The 13,414-nt window shown below is 36.5% G+C and overlaps 1 long non-coding RNA gene across 1 annotated transcript; it reads right to left on the minus strand.

The window, feature by feature from the left end:
* Positions 1–1,575: 1,575 nt before the first annotated feature.
* Positions 1,576–7,546, minus strand: LOC103517119. The gene is made up of 3 exons (XR_541791.3): positions 7,262–7,546; positions 2,064–2,226; positions 1,576–1,695 (listed from the first exon to the last, which is right to left on the minus strand). It is a non-coding gene; the product is annotated as an uncharacterized LOC103517119 (long non-coding RNA).
* Positions 7,547–13,414: the final 5,868 nt, after the last annotated feature.

Below are 13,414 nucleotides of genomic sequence, written 5' to 3' on the forward strand. Positions count from 1 at the left end.
CTTTATACCCTAATGGGAGAATGGTTCCCCAGGGTCAATTCTGCCCCAAGGTGTTTTGTGGGTATAAGGTATAGGACCATTTTGCCCCAGCCTTGGGGCAAAACGGTCTTTTTTGGTACACTCATAAAAATATTTTTAGTTTTTTTTTCCAGTTATACATATATCGTTCTTGTCTGATCTAATCTGTAGCTAAAATGATGCTTTATTTTATTACAAAATTACACATCTGTGTGACATTTATTTATTTTTTTTTAGTTAGGACCTCATAAGCACTAGAGGTGTCATTTTGCCCCGTGTTCCCCTACCTATCTACCTCTCCTAGTATAGAATCTTGAATGCATAATATCATGCCCATGATTAATTCACCGGGTATGCAGTTCATATTCAAAATTAATACGAGTAAATACTAAATAGGTGTAATGAGTACTTAGGACCCTAGGCATACATTTATAAAGGAACTAATCAAAGTTCCTTTTTTATTGTCAATTTCTCAAATAAAAAAGTAATAAATATTTGATCGAGCATAAAATGCGTTATCTTGGATGGAATTTAATCTTTGTACGCCTAGTGTATATAACATTATTATTCAATGTTGACACACTAATAAATATTAATAAAAAAAAATCTTTGTACGTCATAAAGGATAAGGGAAACGCGACTTTTTCGAAGAAGTTTGATAGAGGGACTGTAACAACAGAGGTCCCGAAATCGATGAGAGGACCGAGTGCCTTTTCCTAGGCCATTGTAAGCGCTAGGTTGCGGGTTCGATTCTCGCCCGGGGCGGATTTTATCCTAAACAGATAGGTTCGATCTCGCAAAGGCTGGTTTTCTCCTATCCTGTCTTCTTCTCTCTTCGAAATATGTAGGTTTCACTTTAACTTCCCCCTGATCAAGCGACCATGATTAAAAAAAAAAATCTCTTTTCTTGAAGAGATTTGTTTAATAGAGGAAACGTACCAAAAATCCGTGGACGCAAATTTTGGAGCTCTTGTTTTCAACTGCACTTCCCAGACGCCAAGTTTAGAGTTCCTTAATTTCAAACGGTCTCGTCGAGTGAATCATGTATCATGTCTGAAGCTTGGACTTGTAGACTGCGCACTGTGTTGGGTTTGAGTTTACCTTTTTTCTGCAATGGAAACAAAAAAAAATATATCTATTATGTACGTACAAGAAGAAGAAGAAGAGGAAGAAGAAGAAGAAGAAGAAGAAGAAGAAGACTGGTGCGAAAAACTATATTATGTAGTTTACATAATCAAAATTATCCGAAGACACATGGGTAAGGAAGTTATATAAGAGATGATTTAGTGGACAAAGCTATAAGAGATGAATTAGTGGAAACTGGTTTCAAGTGGTTGTACTTCTTGATGTGGTCATAAAAAATAGATTGAAGAACGTAGACGAGACGAGGGGAAAAATCCATCTCCACTAAAGTTATAGGGGTAGTTGGGCTGCTTGGGAGATGTTTAAAGCTCAAAAGTATTGTTTGCAGTGGCGTAGCGTCCATGTAGGGCGTGTATGGCGGCCATACACTCAAAAATTCCACTCAAATACCCTTAAATATTGACTTTACGATATGCTGCTCGAGTTGTGAAATCCCAATAGACTAAACTTGGACGATGCTGATCCAAAAGGTTACATAGGTAGTGCCTTTTTTACTTCCCCTCTTTTCATTTATAAATCGACGGTAGTTATAGTCTGTGGAATAGAAAATAAGAATGGAATAGATTAACTGCTGATTCGGTATCCATGCTGGTATCCATACAGATATTATGCGGACTTAGTTGTGAAATCCCAATAGACTAAATTCGGACGGTGCTGACTTTGTGTGGAGGTTACATAGGTAGTGGATCGATAGTCTGTGGATTGGAAATACATATTAGAAAATTAGAATACATATTCTAATGTAGGTAAGTAAACAAAAGTAAAGAAAGGAAAATAAAATATGTAGGTATAACTTTAACTTCCCCCTGATCAAGCGACCATGATTAAAAGAAAAAAAAAAAGTAAAAAACAAAAAAAAAATCTCCTTTCCTGAAGAGGTTTGTTTAATAGAGGAAACGTACCAAAAATCCGTGGACACAAATTTTGGAGCTCTTGTCTTCAACTGCACTTCCCAGACGCAAAGTTCAGAGTTCCCTAATTTCAAATGCTCTCGTCGAGTGAATCATGTCTGGAGCTTGGACTTGTAGACTGCGCACTGTGTTGGGTTTGAGTTTACCTTTTTTTCTGCAATGGAAACAAAAAATATATCTATTAGGTACGTACAAGAAGAAGGAGGAGGAGAATAAGAAGAAGAGGAGGAAGAAGAAGGAGAAGAAGAAGAAGAAGAAGAAGAAGAAGAAGACTGGTGCGAAAAACTATATTATGTAATTACATAATCAAAATTATCCGAAGACACATGGGTGTCATGGGTAAGGGAGTTATATAAGAGATGAGTTAGTGGACGAAGTTATAAGAGATGAATTTGTGGAAACTGGTTTCAAGTGGTTGTACTTCTTGTGGTCATAAAAAATAGATTGAAGAACGTAGACGAGACGAGGGGAAAAATCCTTCTCCACTAAAGTTAGGGGTGGTTGGGCTGCTTGGGAGATGTTTAAAGCTCAACAGTATTGTTTCATGTAGGGCGTGTATGGCGGCCATACACTCAAAAATTCCACTCAAATACCCTTAAATATTGACATTAAATAATTATTGTATTCTTATTTGATAGATATTGTGATAGAAATTAGTGTCCGCCCTACACTTGGAGTTAGACCACGCTACGCCACTGCTTATTTGATAGATATTGTGATAGAAATTAGTGTCCGCCCTACACTTGGAGTTAGACCACGCTACACCACTGATTGTTTGCTAAACTTTGCAAGATTGTATTTTATTAAAGCAGAAAATATAATCGCATGACAATAAAATTATTCTCCTTCTTCTTCCTCTCCTCTTCTTCTTCGCCTTCTTCCTCTTCTTCTTCTTTTTCGCCTTCTTCCTCTTCTCCGTCTTCTTCTTGTTCTTCTCTTCTCCTTCTTCTTGTTCTTCCTCCCACTCAATAGATATGGACAGTAAACATTATGTAGATTTAGAGACAATGTTTATCTTTGCAATTTAGCATCACTCAGTAGGCACTAAAGTAACACGTACGTACGTAACTAAGTGGGTACCTAGGCTACCTACCTAAGTATTAAAGTATTAAACAATGTTTATCTGTGCATCACTCAGTGGGTACTTAAGTACTTGAGTTACTTTAACAATGTACCTACTTAATTCAAATCCACATTCCCGTGACTAAAATGATTTAACGTTCACCTGTACCTACCTACCTACGTAGGTAGGTGCATCCTATAAGAGTTTTCCGAATAGCTAATTCCTTCCTAGCTTCTTACTATTGTATTGTTAGGTAGGTACTTAAGAAATAATACCACCTTATTAATAATTATAATAATAAAAGGTTTTGATAGAGGGAACTATAAACTGTCAAGGTCTTATCGTCCCGAAAGTGAAGAGAATTATGTGGATACCTAATCAATTATCGTTGGTTAAATCATCGATTAAGGCCCGTGGGGCGAATTTTAGCCTTAACGCCTTAACAGATAAGGTTCGTTCTCGGAACGGCTGGCATTCTCCTATCTACTCTCTTCGATTTCGGGACGATAAGACCTTGGCAGTTACAGTTCCCTCAATCAAACCTTGAAAAAATGAGTTTATAACTTATACCTAGGTATACTGATTCTAACGTAACTTTGTCAAGCTTCATCTTGAAAAGATGAAAAAGATGAACAAAAACTGTGTTCCTAAAGTCTTATAACTTCCCCTTTGGAAATCTCACGCCACACCACTGCCCACAAGCCATTATACCACTGATTGTTTGCTAAACTTTGCAAGATTGTATTTTATTAAAGCAGAAAATATAATCGTATTACAATAAAATTATTCTCCTTCTTCTTCCTCTCCTCTTCATCTTCTTCTTCTTCTTTTTCGCCTTCTTCCTCTTCTCCGTCTTCTTCTTGTTCTTCCCTTCTCCTTCTTCTTGTTCTTCCTGCCACTCAATAGATAGGTCCTGGACAGTACACATTATGTAGATTTAGAGACAATGTTTATCTTTGCAATTTAGCATCATTCAGTAGGCACTAAAGTAAAAGGTACGTACGTAACTAAGTGGGTACCTAGGCTACCTAGTACCTACCTAAGTATTAAAGTATTAAACAATGTTTATCTGTGCATCACTCAGTGGGTACTTAAGTAAAGTACTTGAGTTAGGTAGGTACTTTAACAATGTACCTACTTAATTCAAATCCACATTCCCGTGACTAAAATGATTTAACGTTCACCTGTAGGTAGGTAGGTGCATCCTATAAGAGTTTTCCGAATAGCTAATTCCTTCTTAGCTTCTTACTATTGTATTGTTAGGTACTTAAGAAACAATACCACCTATTAATAATTATAATAATAAAAGGTTTTGATAGAGGGAACTATAAACTGTCAAGGTCTTATCGTCCCGAAAGTGAAGAGAATTATGGAGGTAGTACAGGTAAGTATATATGTACTCCGTGCATATGGACTTGGATATTATTAAAGGTATCTATTAGTTATTCCATTTTTAAAGATAAAATTATAAGTTGTAAAGCTATAAAGGTACCCTATAACTGCATAAGTGGGTAGGTACCTAATACGTGAACACGGAAATGCCAGCCTAGATAGTTTGGAGGGTAACGCCGTAACGCGTCTGCCTTGTAAGCGCTAGGATGCGGGTTCGATTTCCGCCTGGGGCGAACTTTATCCTAAACAGATAAGGTTCGTTCTCGGAACGGCTGGCTTTCTCCTATCCTGTCTTTCCTCTCTCTTCGCTTTCGGGACGATAAGATGAATATTCCCTCAGAAAAAAGGGGTAAAAACTATTCTCACGGATGAAAAAAACTGACAGTTTTTGCTGATTTTGGGACATTGCTAACTCTGATGAAATGGGTTAGGAATGTAGGTAGTACAGGTAAGTATGTACTCCGTGCATATGGACTTGGATATTATTAAAGGTATCTATTAGTTTTATTCCATTTTTAAAGATAAAATTATAAGTTGTAAAGCTATAAAGGTACCCTATAACTGCATAAGCGGGTACCTAATACGTGAACACGGAAATGCCAGCCTAGTTACTTTGGAGGGTAACGTGTCTGCCTTGTAAGCGCTAGGACGCGGGTTCGATTTCCGCCTGGGGCGAACTTTATCCTTAACAGATAAGGTTTGTTTCCGGAACAGTTGGCTTTCTCCTATCCTGTCTTTCCTCTATCTTCGCTTTCGGGATGAAAAGATTAATATTCCCTCATAAAAAAGGGGTAAAAACTATTCTCACGGATGAAAAAAACTGACAGTTTTTGCTGATTTTGGGACATTGCTAACTCTGATGAAATGGGTAGGAACATAATTTTGTAACTTCCAAGTGAGTCCAGAACAAACACCTAGAGTAGGTATGTATTATAAATATTTCAAGGCTACATAAAATAATGTAGAGTACCTACTTAGGTATTAAAATAGATGAAAAAGTAACTTTTTTCATTATTTTATTTCATCACAAAGTCTCTTTTTGTTAACAACAAAAAAAGTCTTGATGAATTGAATCATTGCATGTATTATAAATATTTCAAGGCTAGGTACATAAAATGTAGAGTACCTACCTACTTAGGTATTAAAATAGATAAAAAAAGTAACTTTTTTCATTATTTTATTTCATCACAAAGTCTCTTTTTGTTAACAACAAAAAAAGTCTTGATGAATTGAATCATTGCAGCAACAACATAAAAAAAATCTAATATATAAAAATGAAGAAAAAAAGAGGTTTGATATAAGGAATTGTAATCAATGCTGATCGCTAGGTACATAATTAGGTACTTGTATACTCGTATTAATACATACATTCAATGCCCAATAAAAAGGGGGGGGGGATATGGTATTTCAATACAAAATAAAATGTTAAAAGTGAGGTGTTTTTGTCCACCAAGTAGTAGATGACATAGTGGTCACTACACTCGCCTTGCACGCGGGAGACCCGGGTTCGATTACCGACGGGGTCAAAAAAATCATACAAATGATTGATCCCGTGACTGGCTGTTGCGGGGCCACTGAGCCTCCTGAGGAAAATGAGTAGCTATGACATGTAAATACGCATAGCGACCGGTGCCAGCATGGTAGGTACACATTGGATGTTAGGATTATTGAGGCATTTGGAAAATCCTACAATGCTGCAGTGGGCACCAAAAATTATGACATAACAACACAAAGAAATTGGATTTATTTACGTGAAAACTAGTTTATGACGTAAAAAGTTTTCGAGCAAAAAAAGAAAGAATTAAAATAATAAAAACGTCTTGGTAGTCCAAAAATCTACACCCAAAAACATCAACCCTATTGAGATGTCGTAACATCTTTTCAAGGTCTACTACTTTTTCTTGCATGACGATTTGTAGGGAAGAAAAAAAAATCAATTTCCTAGGTAAATTATTATTAGTTATTAATGTATAATGTTATTAGGTATAAAAGAAAACAAGTGCAGGTATAAGAGACGTTTAATGGACGTTTTCTTTGACGGAAGAGGGAGTAAGTACCATTATCTATCAAGGTTTAATACCTACCAACATATGATTAATCAAGTTGAAGTAGGTACCTATAGTATCAGTCTACATGGCCGTTTAACCCCCCAACCGAAAGAAAATAATAATAATAACAATAATAATAATACCTCTGCCATCCAACCCAAAGGGAAGAAAAAAAATCAATTACCTAGGTAGATTATTATTAGTTATTCCCATGTTATTACAGAAGAAAATAAAAAAAAAATCTGGTGTGAACATCACACGACTTTCCTTATCCTATTGAATGGTGCTTATTTGGGTGTTCTGTTGTAACATTTACAATATTTCTAACTGTTTAGTCAGTATATGAGCTGAAAACCGCCAAAAAGCGGTCAAAATACCACCTACCGCAGCACCTATTTTAACCAAACGTTTTGTGTTGCATCCTTGTCACATTTGTGAACTACATACCAAATTTCAAGTCTCCTGTCTTCCTTCTCTCTTCGATTTCGGAGCGATAGGACCTTAGCAGTTACAGTTCCCTCTGTCAAACCTTTTCAATAAAATCCTAGGCCAGATGACCTAAAGACTTGGATAACTTTAGGATGAAAATGGGATATTCTATCAGGAAAATTGAAAGTTTAACTCAGAAAACCGTTTTCTCTTTCTTTTTGTAAAATAATAATAATAAAATCACTTGTTTTAGATACCTTCTTTCAGAAGCGTAGGTAGGTACAGGTATCAAATCCAGAATCCTTCACTTCACAAAAGTGAAGATATTTTCCGTCCACAAAAAAGTAAAAAGTAAACACAAAAACACGAAAAATAACACAATATCGGGTATGCCTGAACTTTAAATCACGCGCGAATAAAAACACAAAGTTAGCAGAATCAGCGACCACCCTTGCCTTGCATTAGCAGTCTGGAAGTCGCAAGTCGCAAGACTACTGAAAACTGAACTTCGCACGAATAACGAATACTGAACTTACAACTTAGTTACCGTTCTCGAGATATTTTGTTTACAGGCAGACAGACAGACAGACAGACACACACACGGACCAATGGCTGAAACTTTGGATTTAGGCTCTAGGGACCTCAAAACGGGGTTTGGTACTAAAATCTGACCATCGAAAATTTGACCCGATTACATTACTTTCCTTCCTATAGGATAAGGAAAGTAATAAAAAGTGCACGTATAACAGACGTTTGATGGACGTTTTCTTTGACGGAAGAGGGAGTAAGTACCATTATGTATCAAGGTTTAATATATAGATTATATACCTACCAACATATGATTCGTCTCCCGTCGCCCGGTCAAGACGCTCGCCTGGTAAACAGGAGGGCGTGGGTTCGATCCCAGCCGAGGCATGGAATTTTATCCTCATTTGTGAGATTTTGACCACATAATAATGGAGCTCTAAGGGTTAGGTGGTAGAAAACGCCTCCGGCGTTAACCTCGCCTAGTGGTTACATTCCACTCAAGAATCTATTATTATTATTATTATTATTATTATTATTATTATTATTATTATTATTATTATTATTATTATTATTATTATTATTATTATTATTATTATTATTATTATTATTATTATTATTATTATTATTATTATTATTATTAGACGGGGTCGGCGTTTTCCGTCAGCCTCTCAATCAGCCCTAACTAGTTTGATTGCTTTGGGCTGACATTTGGTTTTGGCTACAAATTTTACGAGTGGATGCTCTTCGCACTCAACCTTTGCTAATTATTTAGCAAGGGAAATTTCAGGCTGGTCTACTCCCTGTTTAAAGTCCCCCCAAAGACCAAATAAAGGATGCAATGGGATGCAGAAGCTATGTTGAGATGAAGAGGATGGCACAAGATCGTGAAAAAATGGAGGAGGAGATCCCAATTGCTGTCACAAATCAATTATTTAAGATTGTAACCTAAGAGAGAGAAAGTCCCCCAGCCAGACTAAAATGACTATAAATTTCTGTTGTGCCGTACCTGATAGGTTCAATTTACTCGAAACAACTAATGACAGTAATGACTAATGACTATAAATTTCTGTTGTTCAGGTACGGCATAGGTTCAATTTACTCGAAACAAGAACGCTTCCTATTGGCGGAGATTCATTTCCGGAAGGCACTCAAAATTAACCCCAACAGTTCTGTGCTCATGTGTCATATAGGAGTTGTAAGTATTGGTTCTTCTCACAATGAATCATTAGCAGTAACGTATCCTATATGACTGTCCATCTTTGTCATTTAAGGGAAATATTGAGGATATCAAAACACTTAGTTCAGAAGCTGTTGCCTGGCTACAGACAGGTACGGCATAGGTTCAATTTACTCGAAACGATCTAACTAATGACAGTAAGTAATGACTATAAATTTCTTTTGTACAGGTACGGCATAGGTTCAATTTACTCGAAACAAGAACGCTTCCTATTGGCGGAGATTCACTTCCGAAAGGCACTCAAAATCAACCCCAACAGTTCTGTGCTCATGTGTCATATAGGAGTTGTAAGTATTGGTTCTTCTCTCAATGAATCATTAGCAGTAACGTATCCTATATGACTGTCCATCTTTGTCATTTAAGGGAAACATTGAGGATATCAAAACACTTAGTTCAGAAGCTGTTGCCTGGCTACAGAGTTTACCTCTATAAGTAGATAGAAGTGTTATTATTTCCTTTGTTTTTTTGTTAAATGTTCCTTTGTTCTGTATTCTATGTATATCCTTTGAAAAAATAAAACGTCCATACGATATATATTTACTAACGTGTAATAGGATGACATAATAGGTTAACCAACATTTTGGAAAACAAGCTGGGCCCGTCCCTCCGGGAATTTTTTAGTCCGTAGTTTATTCGATCGTGATTAGAGAAATCAGTACACCTATGTACCTAACTAATTTGTTTAATATTTAGTTTATTATCATTCTTGATTTGATTTTTTGATTTTACTTTCATGTAATGATTTTTTGGTTTTATGGTTGTCTGGACAAAATTTGCCCCGTAGTTTATTTGATCGTGATTAGAAAAATCAGTACACCTATGTACCTACCTAATTTGTTTAATAGTTAGTTTATTATCATTCTTGATTTGATTTTTTGATTTTACTTTCATGTAATGATTTTTTGGTTTTATGGTTGTCTGGACAAAATTTGCCAAATCCGCGAACATAATCGCGAAATACGCGAACATAATCGCGAAATCCGCGAACATAATCGCCCTTGGCAGTTACAGTTCCCTCTATCAAACCTTGAAAAAATGGGTTTATATCTTATAGGTATACTGATTCTGACGTAACTTTGTCAAGCTTCATCTTGAAACGAAGAAAAAGATGAACAAAAACTGTGTTCCTAAAGTCTTATAACTTCCCCTTTGGAAATCTCACGCCACACCACTGCCCACAAGCCATTATAAAACTGCTTGTACTTGTTTGTATTTATGGTAAGTAAGTTTCATGTTCAGTAAAACACTTGATTATAATTGATTAGTTATCAAAGCGATTAAATTGCCATTTGAGATACCTACTATGCAATCGCAAATATTAATACCTTAGACCTTAGACTCTTGAGTGGAAGGTAACCACTAGGCGAGGTTAACGCCGGAGGCGTTCTCTCCCACCTAGCTCTTAGAGCTCCATTAATATTATATGTTGTTAAATTTATCAAATAAATGATGATAAAAATGCCTCGGCTGGGATCGAGCCCACAGGCGAGCGTCTTGACCACTATACCACCGAGACAGGTAATAATGTGGTATTGTAGGGAATTTCGTCCAGGACAGCCACACTTCTACCACGTCACGTGACGTGAGGTAACGTGATGGTAGTGTGGCAGTCCTGAACGAAATTACATACAGTAAATAGTAGGTATTATGGGAAAACTTTGAACCACATATTTCTGACTAACCATGATTTCATATGGCGTGAGGTAACGTGATGGTAGTTCCGTGTTGCATACTCTTGGCAATCACTAAAGGGGGGGCAGCCGCCCCCCCTGGCTACGCCCATGTTATTATTCGATATCTCAGGTAGGTAAAACCTACATCTTACACCTTCTGGTAAGGTGCATATGCATGCAAGACAGCCGGATAGAAGGAGAGATTTGTCTCCTCATCGAAAGCCCGTACCGGATTTTGAGGGTAAGTTTGAAATTTTGGAATAAATTTTTTTATTTTATAAACTGCATGTTCAGTAAATATAAATATACTTACCCAGAAACTCTAAATAAATAAACAAATTACAAAAAAAATCGAAAGCCATATCAAATTTAAAGGTAAGTTTGGAACTTTCGTCTCCTTTATCGGATTCAATGGAAAAACCGGATACCTATCTACGTACCTACTTGAGCATTATCGGGAAATAGTATCTATCTAGGTAGAAGGTAGGTACCTACATTTTATCAATAGGTAGAATTTGATAAACAGTATGGATAGGTAAATAGGCATAGGATTACATGTACATAATACATAACTACTTACTTAGTACTTAGATATTATAATAGATCAGTTGCGAATGGGTAAAAATTATAAAAATATATAATATGGTCGATTCCTATGTAAAAAGTTGGGAAAAATCCAACTCTGAGGTCAAAACTCCAAAAAAAAAAAAAATAATAATAATTATTTAGATATTATATTTGTTGTAATTTTATTGTAACTAAACGAGTCTTGCATTTTTATTTATTTTTTATAATGGTATGTGTAACTAGACAACTTTTTTTTTACACACGGGTATAATTTACCGTTTAAATAAGGAATCAAGATTGCCTACTTTAATTAAAATAATTATTACTTCTGGAGTTCAAATATCTGAAATTGATTGACAGCATACAGTCGCGTCGCTAGGAAACTCTCCATCTCTCACTGTTTCTCAAGAGAAACCAGACATCTCCACCAATCTGCTTGTGTTGCACATTGCATACTCAAATAGTTACACGGCGTTCATTGAAAATGATATACATATACGTGAGCAGTTCAAATCAAATCAAATAGGTATTTATTTAATGTAGGTAGGTACCTATATTGTATATCAATATAGGCAGGTTATTGTTTACACAGGTCAAGATAAAAATGAAACCTTTTACTTTCTTTTACCTAACATTATGTAGGTATAGTTTTTGATTTCAACACCCGTGCACCCTCTTCACATCGAACGCTGAAGTTAAGTGACATTCAGCTTGTTGTGAATTCCGATATTTTATTAATTTCATTTGATTTACTTTCTACCTAGGTATTTATTTTAATACCTACATTATTTACAATAGGTAGGTATCGTTGTTTTTTTTTTTTTTTTTTTTTTTTTTCCAGGGGGTTAACTTTCGAACCTGCGGCCTAGCGCTTACAAGGCAGACGCACTACCAACTAAGCTAACTAGGCTGGCTCACAGATTGAATACATTTCCCCCAAATAGCTACATACATAAATCTCAATTAGAACACAAATGTCGTTCAGCAAATTGATTAATTTCCATTTAAAATTATTTTAGTCCGTCCTTCCTTTATTATTACAATAGTAATAAAAATCTGGTGTGAACATCACACGACTTTCCTTATCCTATACTGTCCCTCCCCCCTGTCAGGTAACATAGGCGATCCTGTAGGAGGGACATCACATCCAGAGCGCGTAGACCGTCCATGACTCTGAGTGGAGGTGGGAGGTGGCAAGAATCTGTGGAGAGAAGCAAAACATAATTATTATAGCTTTTTAAGGCTTGATGGGAATAGAAATATAATTATTATAGCTTTTTAAGAGGCTTGATAGGAATAGACAATGTTTAAAACTGGCAGAAAATCACCCAGGATAGAATCACGTGGAAAAGGCTAGCGAATGAGGCTAAGGACCCTCGCGGTCTGTAGAGGTTTGATAGAGGGAACTGTAACTGCTGCTGCTGAGGTATTATCATCCCGAAATCGAAGAGAGAAGGAAGACAGGGTAGGAGAAAGCCAGCCGTTCCGAGAAGGAACATAATCCGTTCAGGACAAAATCCGCCCCGGGTGGGAACCGGAAGCCCGCGGCCTAACGCTTACAAGGCAGACGCGCTGCCAACCAAGCTAAGAGCCGTCATTGAATTTCGAGGGATAAAGAGTCTTCATCGGATTTCGGGCTTGGATAGATGAATGGGTAAAAATCTATGACACAGCATTATGATGAGTGTACCGAGTGAGATAACGTGTCCTAAATATACGACACATTTGAATAATTGAACGCTTTTATGCCAGAAGAGCCTTCTGGCATAAAAGCGTATTTACAGCGTTGTGAAACAGCTTTCCTAATGTGGAATTTTAAGGGGGGGAGGGGGATCAAGGTTTTTTCACAAAAAGGGTTAACCCTGCTTAAGCCGTTTTGAAGGAAAATCGGTTTCCTGATGAGGGAGGTTGTTTAGATTCATTTCCCAAAATTATCATCTTGATGATATTTCCATTATTCATCAAGATACACGAGTTACTGTATATGTACTGTAAAATTTTCCGAATAGCTTTCAAATGCTTTCAAAGTTGTTTTAGTCAAAACTCGATTTTCCTCTGTCGGGCCCTACTTCTTCTTCAGTAAAACCTTTCAATAATTGAATCACAAATTGGTCATATCATGAATGTATAGTAGTACATTGTACAATATACAGAAGTACAGTTACTCAATATTCATACAGCAGTGGTAAATGGTGAAAAAAAATCTGGCGTGAACATCACACGACTTTCCTTATCCTATTGAATGATGCTTATTTGAGTATTCTTTTACCTTACAATATCTCTAACAGTTTAGTCGGTACCTATAGCTGAAAACCGCCAAAAAACGGTCGAAATCTGTCCGAAAGCGGTAAAAATACCGCCAACCGCAGCACCTATCTCAACCAAACGTTTTTTGACCATCGAAA

The sequence above is a fragment of the Diaphorina citri genome, unplaced genomic scaffold (genome assembly GCF_000475195.1).
Source record: "Diaphorina citri unplaced genomic scaffold, Diaci psyllid genome assembly version 1.1 scaffold1752, whole genome shotgun sequence".
NCBI classification, from domain to species: domain Eukaryota; kingdom Metazoa; phylum Arthropoda; class Insecta; order Hemiptera; family Psyllidae; genus Diaphorina; species Diaphorina citri.